This window comes from Salvelinus namaycush, chromosome 30 (genome assembly GCF_016432855.1).
Source record: "Salvelinus namaycush isolate Seneca chromosome 30, SaNama_1.0, whole genome shotgun sequence".
In the NCBI taxonomy this organism is placed as follows: domain Eukaryota; kingdom Metazoa; phylum Chordata; class Actinopteri; order Salmoniformes; family Salmonidae; genus Salvelinus; species Salvelinus namaycush.
Window position 1 is genome coordinate 13,136,098 of NC_052336.1, and position 16,014 is coordinate 13,152,111.

Consider the following 16,014-nt stretch of genomic DNA (forward strand, 5'->3'; position numbering starts at 1 on the left):
TCAGGGCTGGTCAGGGAGGCCACGGTTCCACTGGACATGGTAACGCAGGGGGGTCATAAGGAGCGGATTAGTCTCTTCCTTATTGATTCGCCTGTGTTTCCAGTGGTGCTAGGGATTCCCTGGTTGGCTATTCACAATCCTAAGATTTCATGGAAACAGGGGGCTCTAAAGGGGTGGTCAGAGGAGTGTTCAGGTAGGTGTATAGGAGTTTCCATCGGTGCAACGACGGTGGAGAGTCCAGACCAGGTTTCCACTGTGCGCATTCCCTCAGAATATGCCGATTTGGCTATCGCCTTCTGTAAAAAGAGGGCAACCCAATTACCACCTCATTGACGAGGGGATTGCGCGATAAAACTCCAGGTAAACGTAGCACTTCCCAGGAGTCACGTGTACCCGCTGTCACAGGAGGAGATAGTGGCTATGGAGACATATGTCACTGAATCTCTGGGACAGGGGTACATTCGGCCCTCCACGTCACCCGTCTCCTCGGGTTTCTTTTTTGTGAAGAAGGAGGAGGGAGGTCTGCGTCCGTGCATTGATTATAGAGGTCTAAATTCCATCACAGTGGGGTTTAGTTACCCGCTACCTCTCATCGCTATGGCGGTGGAATCATTTCATGGAGCGTGCTTTTTCACAAAACTGGATCTCAGGAGCGCATATAACTTGGTGCGTATCCGGGAGGGAGATTAGTGGAAGACCGCGTTTAGTACCACATCTGGCCATTATGAGTACCTCGTCATGCCGTATGGGTTGAAGAATGCTCCAGCCGTCTTTCAATCCTTCGTAGACGAGATTCTCAGGGACCTGCACGGCATAGGGTGTGGTGGTGTATATCGATGACATTCTGATCTATTCCGCCAAACGCGCCGCGCATGTGTCTCTGGTGTGCAAGGTACTTGGGCGACTGGTGGAGCATGACCTGTACGTCAAGGCTGAGAAATGTGTGTTCTCCAAACAAGCCGTTTCCTTCCTGGGGTATCGCATTTCCACATCTGGGGTGGTGATGGAGTGTGACCGCGTTGCGGCCGTGCGTAATTGGCCGACTCCGACCACGGTAAAGGAGGTGCAGGGTTTTTTAGGGTTTGCCAATTACTACCGGAGGTTTATCCGGGGTTTTGGCCAAGTGGCTGCTCCCATTACCTCACTGCTAAAGGCGGGGCAGGTGCGTTTGCGGTGGTCAGCGGAGGCGGGCAGAGCTTTTAGTCATCTGAAGGCGCTGTTTACCGATGCACCCGTATTGGCTCATCCGGACCCCTCTTTGGCGTTCATAGTGGAGGTGGACGCGTCTGAGGCTGGGGTTGGAGTCGTGCTATCACAGCGCTCGGGCACGCCACCGAAGCTCCGCCCCTGAGCCTTTTTTTTCAAGGAAAAGAGCGAAACTATGACGTGGGGTACCGGGAGTTGCTGGCTGTGGTAAAAGCTCTGAAGGTGTGGAGACATTGGCTTGAGGGGGCTAAACACCCTTTTCTCATCTGGACTGACCACCGTAATCTGGAGTACATCCGGGCAGCGAGGAGACTGAATCCTCGCCAGGCAAGGTGGGCCATGTTTTTCACCAGATTTAGGTTCACCATCTCCTATAGACCAGGTTCCATTAACACTAAGGCCGACGCGCTGTCCCGTCTCTATGACACCGAGGAGCGGTCCATCGATCCTACTCCCATACTTCCAGCTTCATGTCTGGTGGCACCGGTGGTATGGGAGGTGGACGCGGACATTGAGCGAGCGTCACGGTTGGAACCCGCGCCACCACAGTGTCCAGTAGGTCGTAAGTACGTGCCGCTTGGTGTTCGTGACAAATTGATCCGGTGGGCCCATACACTACCCTCTTTGGGTCATCCGGGAATTGGGAGGACAGTGCGGGGTCTTAGGGGGAAGTACTGGTGGCCCACTTTAACAAAGGATGTGAGGTTTAATGTCTCCTCCTGTTCAGTGTGCGCTCAGAGTAAGGCTCCTAGACACCTGCCTAGAGGGAAGTTACAGCCTCTCCCCATTCCACAACGGCCTTGGTCACATCTGTCGGTGGATTTCCTCACCAACCTTCCCCTGTCTCAGGGGAACACTACGATCCTGGTCGTTGTGGATCGGTTTTTGAAGTCCTGCCGTCTCCTCCCGTTGCCCGGTCTCCCTACAGCCCTGCAGACTGCGGAGGCCCTGTTTACCCACGTCTTCCAGCACTACGGGGTGCCTGAGGACATCGTTTCTGATCGGGGTCGCCAGTTCACGTCCCGAGTTTGGAGGGCGTTCATGGAGCGTCTGGGGGTCTCGATCAGCCTGACTTCAGGTTTTCACCCCGAGAGCAATGGGCAGGTGGAAAGAGTGAACCAGGATGTGGGTAGGTTTCTGCGGTCATATTGCCAGGACCGGCCAGGAGAATGGGCGAGGTACGTCCCATGGGCGGAGGTAGCTCAAAACTCACTCCGCCACTCCTCCACAAACATGTCGCCTTTCCAGTGCCTGTTGGGCTACCAGCCGGTTCTGGCACCGTGGCATCAGAGCCAGACCGAGGCTCCTGCGGTGGAGGAGTGGGTGCAGCGCTCAAAGGAGACCTGGAGAGCTGTCCAGGAATCGCTCAAACGGGCTGGTGGGCGGCAGAAGGTGAGCGCTGACCGCCACCGCAGTGAGGCCCCCGTGTTCGCCCCGGGGGACCGGGTCTGGCTCTCGACCCAAAACCTGCCCCTCCGCCTGCCCTGCCGGAAGCTGGGGCCGCGGTGTGTGGGGCCATTTAAAGTCCTGAGGAGGATAAACGAGGTGTGTTATAGGTTACAGCTCCCTTCTTACTATCGCATTAACCCCTCGTTTCATGTGTCTCTCCTCAGGCCGGTGGTAGCTGGTCCCCTGCAGGAAGGTGATGTGCAGGAGGTCCCTCCGCCCCCTCTGGACATCGAGGGGCCCCCAGCGTACACGGTACGTTCCATTCTGGACTCTAGACGCCGTGTGAGGGGCCTGCAGTACCTCGTGGATTGGGAGGGGTACGGTCCGGAGGAGAGGTGCTGGGTACCGGTGGAGGACATCTTGGATCCATCACTGCTGAGTGATTTCCACCGCGTCCATCCGGATTGCCCTCCGGGTCGTCCTCGAGGCCGGTGTCGGCGCGCTGCAGGAGCAGTCACGACTTCCACCGAAGGTGGCTCCTCTCCCTGTTCAGGCGGCGCTCTGCGGTCGTCGTCACCGGTCTACTAGCTGCCACCAATTCCTTTTCCCTTTTCTGTTGGTTTTGTCTTGATTGTTTTCACCTGTACCTTATTTGTTGTTTATCCAGGGCTATTTAAGCCTTCAGGGCCTGCCTGCTTTTGTGCGGGCTTATTTATTTTCTGTCAGTGGATGTTTGTGTTTTGTTCCTATATGGATTGTTTGCTGTCCTGTTTTTGTGGTCATTGTGCCTGTTGTTTTGGCTTGACCCAGCTTGGAATAAATACGTCTCATTTGGAAACTTTGCCCTCTGCGCCTGACTCCACACCCACCACTCCTAGCTATCGTGACAGCGGAGAAAAATAATTGTCACTGATCTTACCGTGTGCGTCGTGGGGTGAGCTTCCTGTTTGAAGCTCACCCCACAATTAAGTGATGTGATTCTGATCATGTGATTTCTCTGTAGGCTTGCACATTTTGGGGAATATTCAGAGGTGAAAACTTACCGTGGGAATTAACTGGAATTAATATTAATACCATTTAAATGTAGATTGTTTTTTGCATTGGATATATTACCAAATCATATGGATACATAAACCTTTTACCTTATCATAAGTAGACATAATTGTAAATTATTAAATCCTTCCAATAGAAATAAAATATTATTTTTTAGTTATGAATCAAACTTTAATTAAATGATTTCACTGAACAACAAAAGAAAGGGAATATTGAATGATCCCCAATGATCCATCGCATCTCCCAAAAACGTTTTCAACATACATCTAAAATTATAGTCTTGAAACTAAAGCTTTGGTTGTCTTCCTCTCAGGCTTCCATGTCTTCTCCCTGGACCTCCTTAATGTCTACCTCAATCAGACTCTGAGGCCTCATCTTCACTGTCACTTTCCAACCTTGTTGAGGATAGCTCATTGTCAGGCTGAAAAAGCCTCAAATTTGCCCGGAAGGCCACCAATTTTTCAACCTTTGTATTGGTCAGCCTGTTGCGTTCTTTGGTGTGTGTGTTCCCAAACAAGGACCAGTTGCGCTCCGAGGCGGCTGATGTTGGTGGGATTTGGAGGATGATGGAGGCAACAGGGGAAAGAGCCTCAGATCCACAAAGTCCCTTCCACCAGGTGGCTGATGAGATATGTTGGCACGTCTGCCATATTGCATCTCCATCCCAAAGCCCTTGCTTGGAAGTGTACTTCGCCAGACTGCCAAGAAACTTGCCCTCACCCAGGCCAAGGTGGCGAGACACGGTAGTGATGACACCATAGACCTTGTTGATCTCTGCACCAGACAGGATGCTCTTGCCAGCATACTTGGGGTCCAACATGTACGCTGCGGCGTGTATGGGCTTCAGGCAGAAGTCTTCACGCTTTTTGATGCATTTCAGAACTGCAGTTTCCTCTGCTTGGATCAACAGTGAAGTGAGCAGGGCAGTACGGATTTCTTCTCTTACATCTGCAAGCAGAGTCTGAACATCAGACAGGATGGCACTGTCTCCCTCAATCCGTGCAATGGCTACTGCAAAAGGTTTCAGGAGTTTCAGGCTGCTTACCACTCTCTCCCAAAATACATCATCCAGGAGGATCCTCTTGATGGGGCTGTCCATTTCAGCAGACTATGATTTGGCCATTTCTTGGAGAGACTCCTTCCTCTCCAAGAGATTGTCAAACATGACAATACCACCCCAATGGGTGTTGCTGGGCAGCTTCAATGTGGTACTCTTATTCTTCTCACTTTGCTTGGTGAGGTAGATTGCTGCTATAACTTGATGACCCTTCACATACCTAACCATTTCCTTGGCTCTCTTGTAGAATGTATCCATTGTTTTCAGTGCCATGATGTCCTTGAGGAGCAGATTCAATGCATGAGCAGCACAGCCAATGGGTGTGATGTGATTGCATTGTCTGTCACCAGTGCAATTACCTTCTGTGGTCCAAGGTCATTGATGACTGTCTTCAGCTCATCTGCAATGTAGAGACTGGTGTGTCTGTGCTCTTGTAGAATACTGGTTGAGGAGTGGAGATGATGTAGTTAATTATTCCTTGCCCACGAACATTCAACCACCCATCAGAGATGATTGCAATACAGTCTGCTTTCCCTATGATTTGCTTGACCTTCACTTGAACTCTGTTGAACTCTGCATCCAGCAAATTAGTAGATAAAGCATGTATGGTTGGAGGGGTGTATGCTGGGCGAAGAACATTCAGAAATCTCTTCCAATACACATTGCCTGTGAGCATCAGAGGTGAACCAGATGCATACACAGCTCGAGCAAGACATTCATCAGCATTTCTCTGACTACGTTCCTCCATTGAGTCAATAAAACATCTGATTCCACCAGGAGGACCGTGAGCTGTTGCTATCGATAAGGTGTCTGATTCATCATTTTTACCTCGAATAGAGGTAGAAAGACTTTTGTCAGAGGTTGCTTGTTGTGAGCGCTGAGGGAACTTTATGCAATTGGCCAGATGATTCTGCATCTTTATTGCATTCTTCACATATGATTTGGCACAGTATTTGCAAATGTACACAGCTTTTCCTTCTACATTAGCTGCAGTGAAATGTCTCCACACATCAGATAGTGCCCGTGGCATTTTCCTGTAAAGATTAGAACGAAATTAGAAAAAGAATATACAATTCCATGTACATATAAATAGTTAAGGAGTTAGATTAAACAACTCCTTTGTAAGATAAATGTTTTAAAATGAAACATGCATGGAAACAGATGAATTAACACTCTTCAGTTAGCAGGCTCAAGCAAGCTAAAACCCACATGGTAGCAAAAACTAACTAGCAGAAATTGTTAACAAGTTAGAAATGATTTAAACACACTTTGCTGTAGGCTACTATTAGTTAACTGGTGCTGCCACCACCATGCTTCACCGTAGCGATGGTGCCAGGTTTCCTCCAGACGTGAAGCTTGGCATTCAGGCAAAAGTTCAATCTTGGTTTCATCAGACCAGAGAATCTTGTGTTTCATGGTCTTTAGGTGCCTTTTGGCAAACTCCAAGTAGGCTGTCATGTGCCTTTTACTGAGGAGTGGCTTCCGTCTGGCCACTCTCCCATAAAGGCCTGATTGGTGGAGTGCTGCAAAGATGGTTGTCCTTCTGGAAGGTTCTCCCACCTCCACAGGGCGGCCAGGTCTAGGAAGAGTCTTGGTTGTTCCAAACTTCTTCCATTTAAGAATGATGGAGGCCATTGTGTACTTGGGGACCTTCAATGCTGCAGACATTTTTTGGTACCCTTCCTCAGATCTGTCTCAACACAATCCTGTCTCAGAGCTCTACGGACAATTCCTTTTGACCTCATGGCTTGGTTTTTGCTCTGACATGCACTGTCAACTGTGGGACCTTATATAGACAGGTGTGTTGCTTTCCAAATCATGTCCAATCAATTGCATTTTGCACCGGTGGATTCCGATCAAGTTGTAGAAACATCTCAAGGATTGTCAATGGAAACAGGATGCACCTGAGCTCAATTTCGAGTATCATAGCAAATGGTATGAACACTTATGTAAATAAGATATTTATGTTTTTAATTCTTAATAAATGAGTTTTTGCTTTGTCATTATGGAATATTGTGTGTAGATTTATGAGGGGAAAAAATAATTTCATCAATTTTAGAATAAGGCTGCAACGTAACAAATTGTGGAAAACATCTATTGGTGTGAATACTGTATGGGAGATTAGGGGCCAGGGCTTCCCTCACCATCAACAAAACACTAAATAATGGAATGTCGCATCCCTCCAATAGAGATCCAAACACATCTATGCCAAGGCGCATTGAAGCCGTTCTGGCTGCTCGTGGTGGCCCAACGCCCTTTTAAGACACTATATCTTGGTGTGGTCTTTATTTTGCCAGCTACCTGCTACCTTCCACAGGTCATAGGTTTAAAGGCTATCTTAGATTCATCAGGAAATGCTATATAATTTGTTGTTTAGGCTACTGTAGGTGACGTCATTATTGCAGGAAAATCGTTCAGCTGAGTTTTGGAATTTACGTGTGATGGACTATTGTTTAGGAATGTTAATCTTCTCAAATAACAGGGCGTTAATGCTGAAATCTTTTCAACGCATTCCGTATGTGTAATTACTGTAGCTGCACCCTTGTGATGCATAATAATACTGCGCTTGATTGAACTGAATTGGAGAATCATGTTTTACGCACCGCATTGGATTCAACCACAGCCAATCACGCACGCTTTGGTATGTCTACCCCCCTTTTCGTCGGCTAAAAGTGGAACAAAGACGCGCTGGCTTTAGGACTTTTTTATAAGTTTGGTCTTCCCCTTTAAAAGTCTACAGCCCTAGCGGTGATCATTGGTCTGAAAACTCTGCGGAGGGGAGAAGAGAATGAAATAGCTTGAACAAGAAGCCGGGATCATGGCGGCACCGCTTGGGCGGGACACTCTACCTGACCACTGGTCCTATGGAGTTTATCGAGATGGCAGGGTCTTCTTCATCAAGTGAGCATGCACTGTGATGTTTTAACTTAAAGTTTTACTGATGAAACGGGTTAATTGCGCAGTTATTCACGTTATCCTCGTCCAGTAACAGGTGTCTTTCTTTCAGTGATAAAACTCACAGCACTACTTGGCTCCATCCTCGTACGAGTGAACCTGTCAACTCGGGACACATGATACGATCAGGTACGCGCAGGAATTAATAATACGATATTTCATGACTGCTGTGCACATCGTGCTTTAGCCTACCGCTTCTAGATATGTATAGATTCACGCAGCCCATTGTATTTATGTTTTAGATTTACCACTGGGATGGGAAGAAGGATTCTCAGACGAGGGGGCCAGCTACTTCATTAAGTGAGTGCAGCTTTATGTTGTTAATGTATGGGATGTACGTGACTCCAATAACGTCAGATTCGAGCTCAAATAGCTCATAGCTGTAGGAGTATTGTTGTGTCGGATGCACGCTTGAAGGCATACAGTCTTCTAAATCTATCAATTGCAGCGGGTTGAGCAATGATGACGTTGCAATGCAAACCATTACTTTCCTTCTCACGGTTACACATAAAAATACCCCAGGTGTTCATGGATACAATGTTGCACTAGGACACAACGCACTGGTTTGTTGATTTGGTTGATCATTTCTGAATGTCAGAGTAGCCTATTGCTCCTGACTAGCCCCTTATGAGACCACTATTAAGCTACAGGCTGAACGATAACAAATGCTGTATAGCATAGCATAGCCTACTACTTCATGCAAATGTTTACACAAGGATTTCTGCTATGTTAGTCTATTCAGGCTTTATATGATACAGTATCTTGTAATGTCATTGCCAACAGTGGCGGTCAGAGCCGTTTAAGACTTTTTTTTCATGAGCATGGCCTTATTTTATTACAGTAAATTGGATGACTGTCATTCATATTCCATTCACCCAGTTCAATGTAACAGCAATAGGTTTAGGCTACTACATGATACTCACATTTTCCCTATACCCATCATGAGGTTGCTACAATGTACCTATGAATGAAAGTTTACAACATAGGTGCACGCACACAGGTCAAGAGACAAATTTGAGGTTACAGACAGTGACATTCAATACAGCCTTGCACACTCTTGCCTGCTGATATAGGGTGTAATCATTAGTCCAACAGTTGCAAACTAGAGTTTCTATTGGACAAATTCAGGTATGTTTATCCCTGTTTTGTTCAGTTTGCTTCCGTTTAAGATTTTTCTTTCAACAGAATAGGGGGAATGAATACACACACCCCTAACCATGCGTAAACACAGTTCACTTACATAGCAGCCACATTGTAATCATTCTAGCATCTATTCGCTCTCCTCTCACCTCTTCCCTTTGCTTCTGGACTTCAATGCACAGCACATCAAGCCAAATCGCTACACACAGCAACATCGTTGTCACATATTAGCTAAAGTAACGTCATAGTCAGCATAGCTAATAGAACTAACACGTTAGTAAACCCACTACAATAATACAGTAACGTTACAGTGTACAGTCAGTAAGCAGTTACACCGGTGGGGCCCGCTGGAATTAAATTAGTAAAACCAAAAGCTTACCTTGACGTGGAAGAGTTCCATGTGTTGGAAAGTCATAGCCAGATAGCTAACATAGCATCCCTCTGTTTGAGCAGGGTGTTCCAGTAGGCTAAACTAGCTAGCTCTATTTGCTAGCTAAGTAACTTTAAGTGAAACTGAAAGTGAAAAAATATTAAAATGACAATCTCTCTCTATTTCTCTCTTGCTTCTCTTTCATTTTGGAATAAGTTATTTTGTTCAAAACTGTTCAACTACTGTCTTTCTCTCTCTTTGAGTCAACTACTCACCACATTTTATGCACTGCAGTACTAGCTTGCCTATGCTTTCAGTACTAGATTAATTATCTGATCCTTTGATTGGGTGGACAACATATCAGATCATGCTGCAAGAGCTCTGATAGGTTGGAGGACGTCCTTCGGAAGTTGTCATAATTACTGTGTAAGTCAATGGAAGGGGGTGAGTACCATGAGCCTCCTAGGTTTTATATTGAAGTCAATGTACCCAGAGGAGGATGGAAGCTAGCTGTCCTCCGGCTACAGCATGGTTCTACTGTAGACCTTCTTTGCGAAATAGTGTGTTTTAATCAATTATTTGGTGACATGATTATTTAGTATAACTTTTTAAATGTTTTACCATTTTTATTTTTATGAAATTCACTGAGGAGGATGGTCCTCCCCTTTTTCCTCTGAGGAGCCTCCACTGATTGCCAACCACTAATTGTATTTTTCAGGACTATTTTATTATGATTTATTAAGTAATTTATCTATAGTTTTGTAAAATCATAGACTGCTGTCTTTACACTTTTAGGCTAACTTATGCATCAGTAGCCTATGCTTACTTTAGGTTTCAAACAGAAATTACCCAGGCCTATTATAAACCAGCACCTTGAAATGCATTTCCTGTTATTTTGACAGAACTCCCCAAAGGTGAGATGAATGAAAATATGATTGTGTTTGACCAACGTAACCTAATCCTATATTGTTTGGAGTAAGGTCATGTTTGCTTATCTTCAGGATCTGTAGCTAGATAATATCCTACTTTTCATTTACTTTCTTTCTATTTAGAGCATCTGTGTTTGAGGAAGAGAGAGGACTGAACACACACATGATGCTGCTTTACCACACACACACACACACACACACACACACACACACACACACACACACACACACACACACACACACACACACACACACACACACACACATACACATACACTCAGATGTGATGTAATTTCCCATCTATCCCACGGATACGCCTGCATGGAGTGTTTGAACATGTATGGTTCAGTTTTGTATCACAATTTGATTACAGACATCACAATAGATTGACAGGCTATATTGATGCTCTATGTTGAAGTTCTCATGCCAATTAACTCTTGCTTTCTGCCCACATCATTTAGAAAATAAAGGGCAATGCCAAGCAGGACTGAAAGAAATCTATTGAAATTCAGCTCACACCCTCCAATACGCAAGACCTCTACTCTCTCCATTAGCTGTGTGTGTTTGTGTGTGTGGCTGGGGAAGGGGCAGGAGAGGGGCTTGTGTGTCTGTGACCATATGGTGACAGAGATGTATAGCATGATTACAGTCTTGAGGCAGCGAGAACAGGATCCCCAAAGTCACACTTTCTCCATCCATAAAAGGATTATGGTTCCCAAAAACCAAACCACCATATCTACCAGAGCATTCTGTCAGTCTTTGCCTTTCTCTTGGCTACTACCAGGCTGTGCTATATTTGTAGAAGTAACATTAAACCGTTCACTCTCTCTACAGTATTTTATTTGTTTACCCAGACACTCAGTAGAGAGCCATTTGCATTATCTAGCTGGGTATTTCCTTCTGCAGTGTTTCACATCATGTTTGTTGATGGGAATCAACTCTGTAGGCTCTGGCTGCCAGTGTGTAGCAGATGGGTCCCTGGAAAAGGGAGAAAAACACAGAGCAGATAACAGACCACTCTGAAAATGAACTGATTAATCAAGTTAACAGTGACAACTGACCAGTCTACTTTGCCTAGCCACGTGCTTATACATCTGCATTGCTTGCTGTTTGGGGTTTTAGGCTGGGTTTCTGTATAGCACTTTGTGACATCTGCTGATGTAAAAATACATCTGATTGATTGATACTGTAAAGCAAGTGTAGACATAGAGAATGCATGAGCAGTGGTCCCTCATTGTGAACCAATGGAAGGAGGACCCCTAGCAACTCATTCACAGAGTTATTAAACCCAGAGGCGCAACATCGCGGGACTTCCGGGAACACTTGTGAAACAGACCAAACAGACCAGGCCGGGGTTTGAGAAGTGAAAAATTCTTCCTTAGTTGTTCATTTTCTCAAAATCTAGCAGCACAACCTAGATTCGAGCCAATGTCATCAGTAGTTAGACAAATTGACACATTTTCTTTTTCGTCAAAAACAACTTTATATCGAAGGAGTGGCTTTGATTTGACCGCCTGCACATGCAGAGTTTGGCGCAAAACGACTGTTAGACCCGATTACGTTTTTCTACGCATGAGCTTAGCTAGCCAATTTCTATTGGAGAAGCAGTTTTAGCCTTCATACTGTACTGTCTTTGAATCAGTGTTTTCCATTAGCACCGGCTGTCAGCTTATTAGCCGGTTACAGACTCATTTTCAGCCAGCTACATTTTCCACTTCATTTTAACTAGGCTACTTTTCATTTAACAGTTTCAATTCGCTAGTCTGTCGAGCCCTCTCCCGCTAGAATGAACGATATGCATCTTCTAGCGATCTATTGATAGGATCGGTGCTTGTCAGTCAGAAAGCAAGCAATAATGGGGAAACGTAGCAGAGAGGAAGTGGCGAAGGGAGAGGTTTCACTGTCACCAAAATCTGTCCAAAACAAGCCCAATGCATGTCTGTGGGCTTATTTTGGACCTAAGCTTGTCGCCTGTCTTCCCGCCTTTGGGACAACTACTACCATTGTTAGGGTGGAGACATGAGCATCTCCTCATATACAGATCTCCGGTTGCGGTCAAATTTCTTACAGAGAGAATAGAGCATGATGCTTGTGAATTTGCAAGTATTCAGACCCCTTTCCCTTTTCCACATTTTGTTACATTATAGCCTTATTATAAAATTGATACAATTATTTATTTCCTTCATCAATCTACACACAATACCCCATAAAGACAAATCAAGAACAGGTTTTTAGGAATGTTTGCAAATGTATAAAAACTAAAAAACAGATACCTTATTTACATGAGTATTCAGACCCTTAGCTATGAGACTCAACATTTAGCTCAGGTGCATCCTGTTTCCATTGATCATCCTTGAGATGTTTCTACAACTTGATTGGAGTCCACCTGTGGCAAATTTGATTGGACTTGATTTGGAAAGGCACACACCTGTCTATATAACGTCCCACAGTTGACAGTGCATGTCAGAGCAAAAACCAAGCCATGAGGTCGAAGGAATTGTCCGTAGAGCTCCGAGACAGGATTGTGTCGAGGCACAGATCTGAGGAAGGGTTTGAAAAATTGTCTGCAGCATTGAAGGTCCCCAAGAACACAGTGGCCTCCATCATTCTTAAATGGAAGAAGTTTGGAACCACCTAGACTCTTCCTAGAAATGACCAAACTGAGCAATCGGGGGAGAAGGGCCTTGGTCAGGGAGGTGACCAAGAACCCGATGGTCACTCTGACAGAGTTCCAGAGTTCCCCTTTGGTGATGGGAGAACCTTCCAGAAGGACAACCATCTCTGCAGCACTCCACCAATCAGGCCTTTATGGTAGAGCAACCAGACGGAAGCCACTCCTCAGTAAAAGGCAAATGACAGGCCGCTTGGAGTTTGCCAAAAGGCACCTTAAGGACTCTGACCATGATGAAACCAAGATTGAACTTCACATCTGGAGGAAACCTGGCACCATCCCTATGGTGAAGCATGGTGGTGATAGTATCATGCTGTGGGTATGTTTTTCAGCGGCATGGACTGGGAGACATGTCAGGATCAAGGCAAAGATGAACAGAGCAAAGTACAGAGAGCTCCTTGATGAAATCCTGCTCCTGAGCGTTCAGGACCACAGACTGGGACGAAGGTTCACCTTCCAACAGGACAATGACCCGAAACACACAGCCAAGACAATGCAAGAGTGGCTTCGGAAAACAAATCTCCGAGTGTCCTTGAGTGGGCCAGCCAGAGCCCGGACTTGAACCCGATCAAACATCTCTGGAAAGACCTGAAAATAGCTGTACAGCGACGCTCCCCATCCAACTTGACAGATCTTGAGAAGATCTGCATAATGAGAGAAACTCTCCAAATACCGGTGTGCCATGCTTACCCCTGTGTGTACGTTGCGTGAGTCTAGCCATTAGCGATGATGTTAATGAAAACAGTCTTCTGGTTAGATGGAAAGGCTTTCCCAAAAAACATTAAATGTTAACTACAAAGTAGCATATTCTTACCTGGCAGAATGATATCATAATTATTTTTATCGATCCGATGGGTATTTGTTTTGCAAACTCATCACGTTTGCTACAAAAACATCTAAACAACAACCTCTTGCTAGGTGCACAGTTTAATTAAAGGGTAATTACACCCCAAAATCTGAATGTCTGAGTTTTTTCCCAGACCTCAAAAGTGGTCTCCTGATGTGGTTTAAACATTGTTGTGGATTTCGAACTCCAATTAATTAATTTTAATAAAAAAAGTGTGATTTTGAGAGCGAAAACCTAAAACTGTGAAAAACCTGGACAAACAACCTTTTAATTTATTTACTCTATTTTTGTTTTAATAAAATATATATTTTGAAGAACATTATTATGGCATATATTGCAGTAAAGCTGTAAATAAGACTTCAATCTCAAGAGACAGATTAAATGTTTAAAAGGTTTAATGTTCTCTTACTTAGAAAATAGTCCTGATCATCTAGGCCTAGCCCTAGACTGTCACGTCTGCACCCGCTCCACCTCTCTGGCGCTCGAGGCCGCCAAGCTGCTCATCATTACGCACATCTGTCACCATTGTTACGCGCCCCAGCGCTTCATCGGACTCACCTGGACTGCATCATTTCATTGATTGCCTCCGCTATATCTGTCACTTCCTCAGTTTCATCTCCGTGTCTGCATTGATGTTTTTTTGTTTCTCTTGTCCAGACGCTGTTTTTGCTTTGTTTCATGTCTATTTATTATTAAATCCTCACCTTGTACTTGCCTCCCGTCTCCCAGCGTTTGTCGTCTCAAGACCATTACAAAGACCTAGACAATATCCAAAACAACTAACAATACACTGAAATCATACGTTTTCAGTCATTTCAATTGTAAAGTCATGTCTTTCTACACAATACCACAAATCATTTTTACAATCTGGGAGGTAAATTCAATAAAGTATTCAATCGTTTTCCTGTGTATTTCAAATGGAATCAGGCCACAAAAATAGAGCTCTTTCGGCAAAAAATGTTGAGCGTCTGGCTGGCTACTTTTTCTATTTGTCTGGCTACTCTATGTACTTTTGGAAAACACTGGCAACTCTGTCCACAGTCATGCCCCTTTTAGTTTGCCTCACTTGCCCCAGTCAGAGAGCCTGCCATAAAGTGCTTTCTACTGCTATGATTGTATTCTTGTTTGTGTGAATAGTTTGTTGAATGTAGGAAATGATTGGGAGCAAACAAAGTCTGTTCCAAGGGGCACACAGCACAAACATGAGCATCAGTATAACACAATTGCGTTAATTTTGTTAATATCTCCTGACTCAAAGCAGTTGTAATAACTAATTAATAACTCATTGATTACTAATGAAAGTGTTCTGTGGTTGCAGACAGATGCTTTCTAGTGCTTAGCAACACTGGTGTGGATGGGTGGATGCCCATTCAAGTCTGCTGTGTTCCTCAGTAGTCTCAGACAGACTCAGTCTGGTGGGACTGTGGGAGTATAACTCATTCAGCACAGCACACACCAACCTGTATGTAAGGCACTGATATCCATGTCCTCCCACCTGCCAACTAAACAGCCCAGTGCAAGATAGATTCAGATTGTCTGTGCCGCTGTCTTCCTCCCTATGTTGCATTGGAAATGTGTTGCTCTGAGATGGAGGACTCGTAACACAGACAATTCAACGCACCTTATGTAAACACTATAGAAACAGCTGAGGCAGGAAGCTGGCATTCAGACATGTGAGTTTTTAAAAGGGCAAAGAAAAAATGATTGCAGAAATTTGTTATAGTTGACACTTTGATTGTGTGCTGCATGAAGGGAGTCATTGTGCCCGTCTCTCTGGCCTCTGAGAAAAGAGAACAACAGGCCAACCCGGAGATGTATGATGGCCCAAATGTCAGCCTGGCTGTAAAATCAATTGGTTATTTGTTGCTGAAATGACTTGATGGAAGCAAGGATCCTGTTTTGGTCTTCTTCTCTGGCTCTAGCTGGACATTGTGTCTTTGTCATTGTGCTGTTTTAACATTGGTGGGTTAGGTAACAGCAGATTTCTGAGAACCAAACAGACGACAGGGACAGGCCAAGTCACGACTGTCCTACAACCCTCTTCTCACATTAGAATTCCCATAAAGTATGGCTGTGGTTTCAACACAATTCAAACTTGACACTCTTCCCAAGTTCAGAACGGAAAAAGTGTTCTCTTTGTTCCACTCTACTGCTACTTTACCTAAAGTTTATCAAATCAGTTAGTTACTGCAATGTAGTTGCATGTAATTACACCAGGTCCGGAACTGTAGATTCCAAGTAACTACATGTGCAACCAAGGACTTTTTAAATTTCTTTAACCATTTAATATGAACATGTGTTCATGTCTTGGAAGAGCCAATGAGAGATGTTGAGTTTGTCCTTGTGATGTGCTTGGCCTCTTTATTATCCCTCATTGGGGAATCATTCATTTCTGCT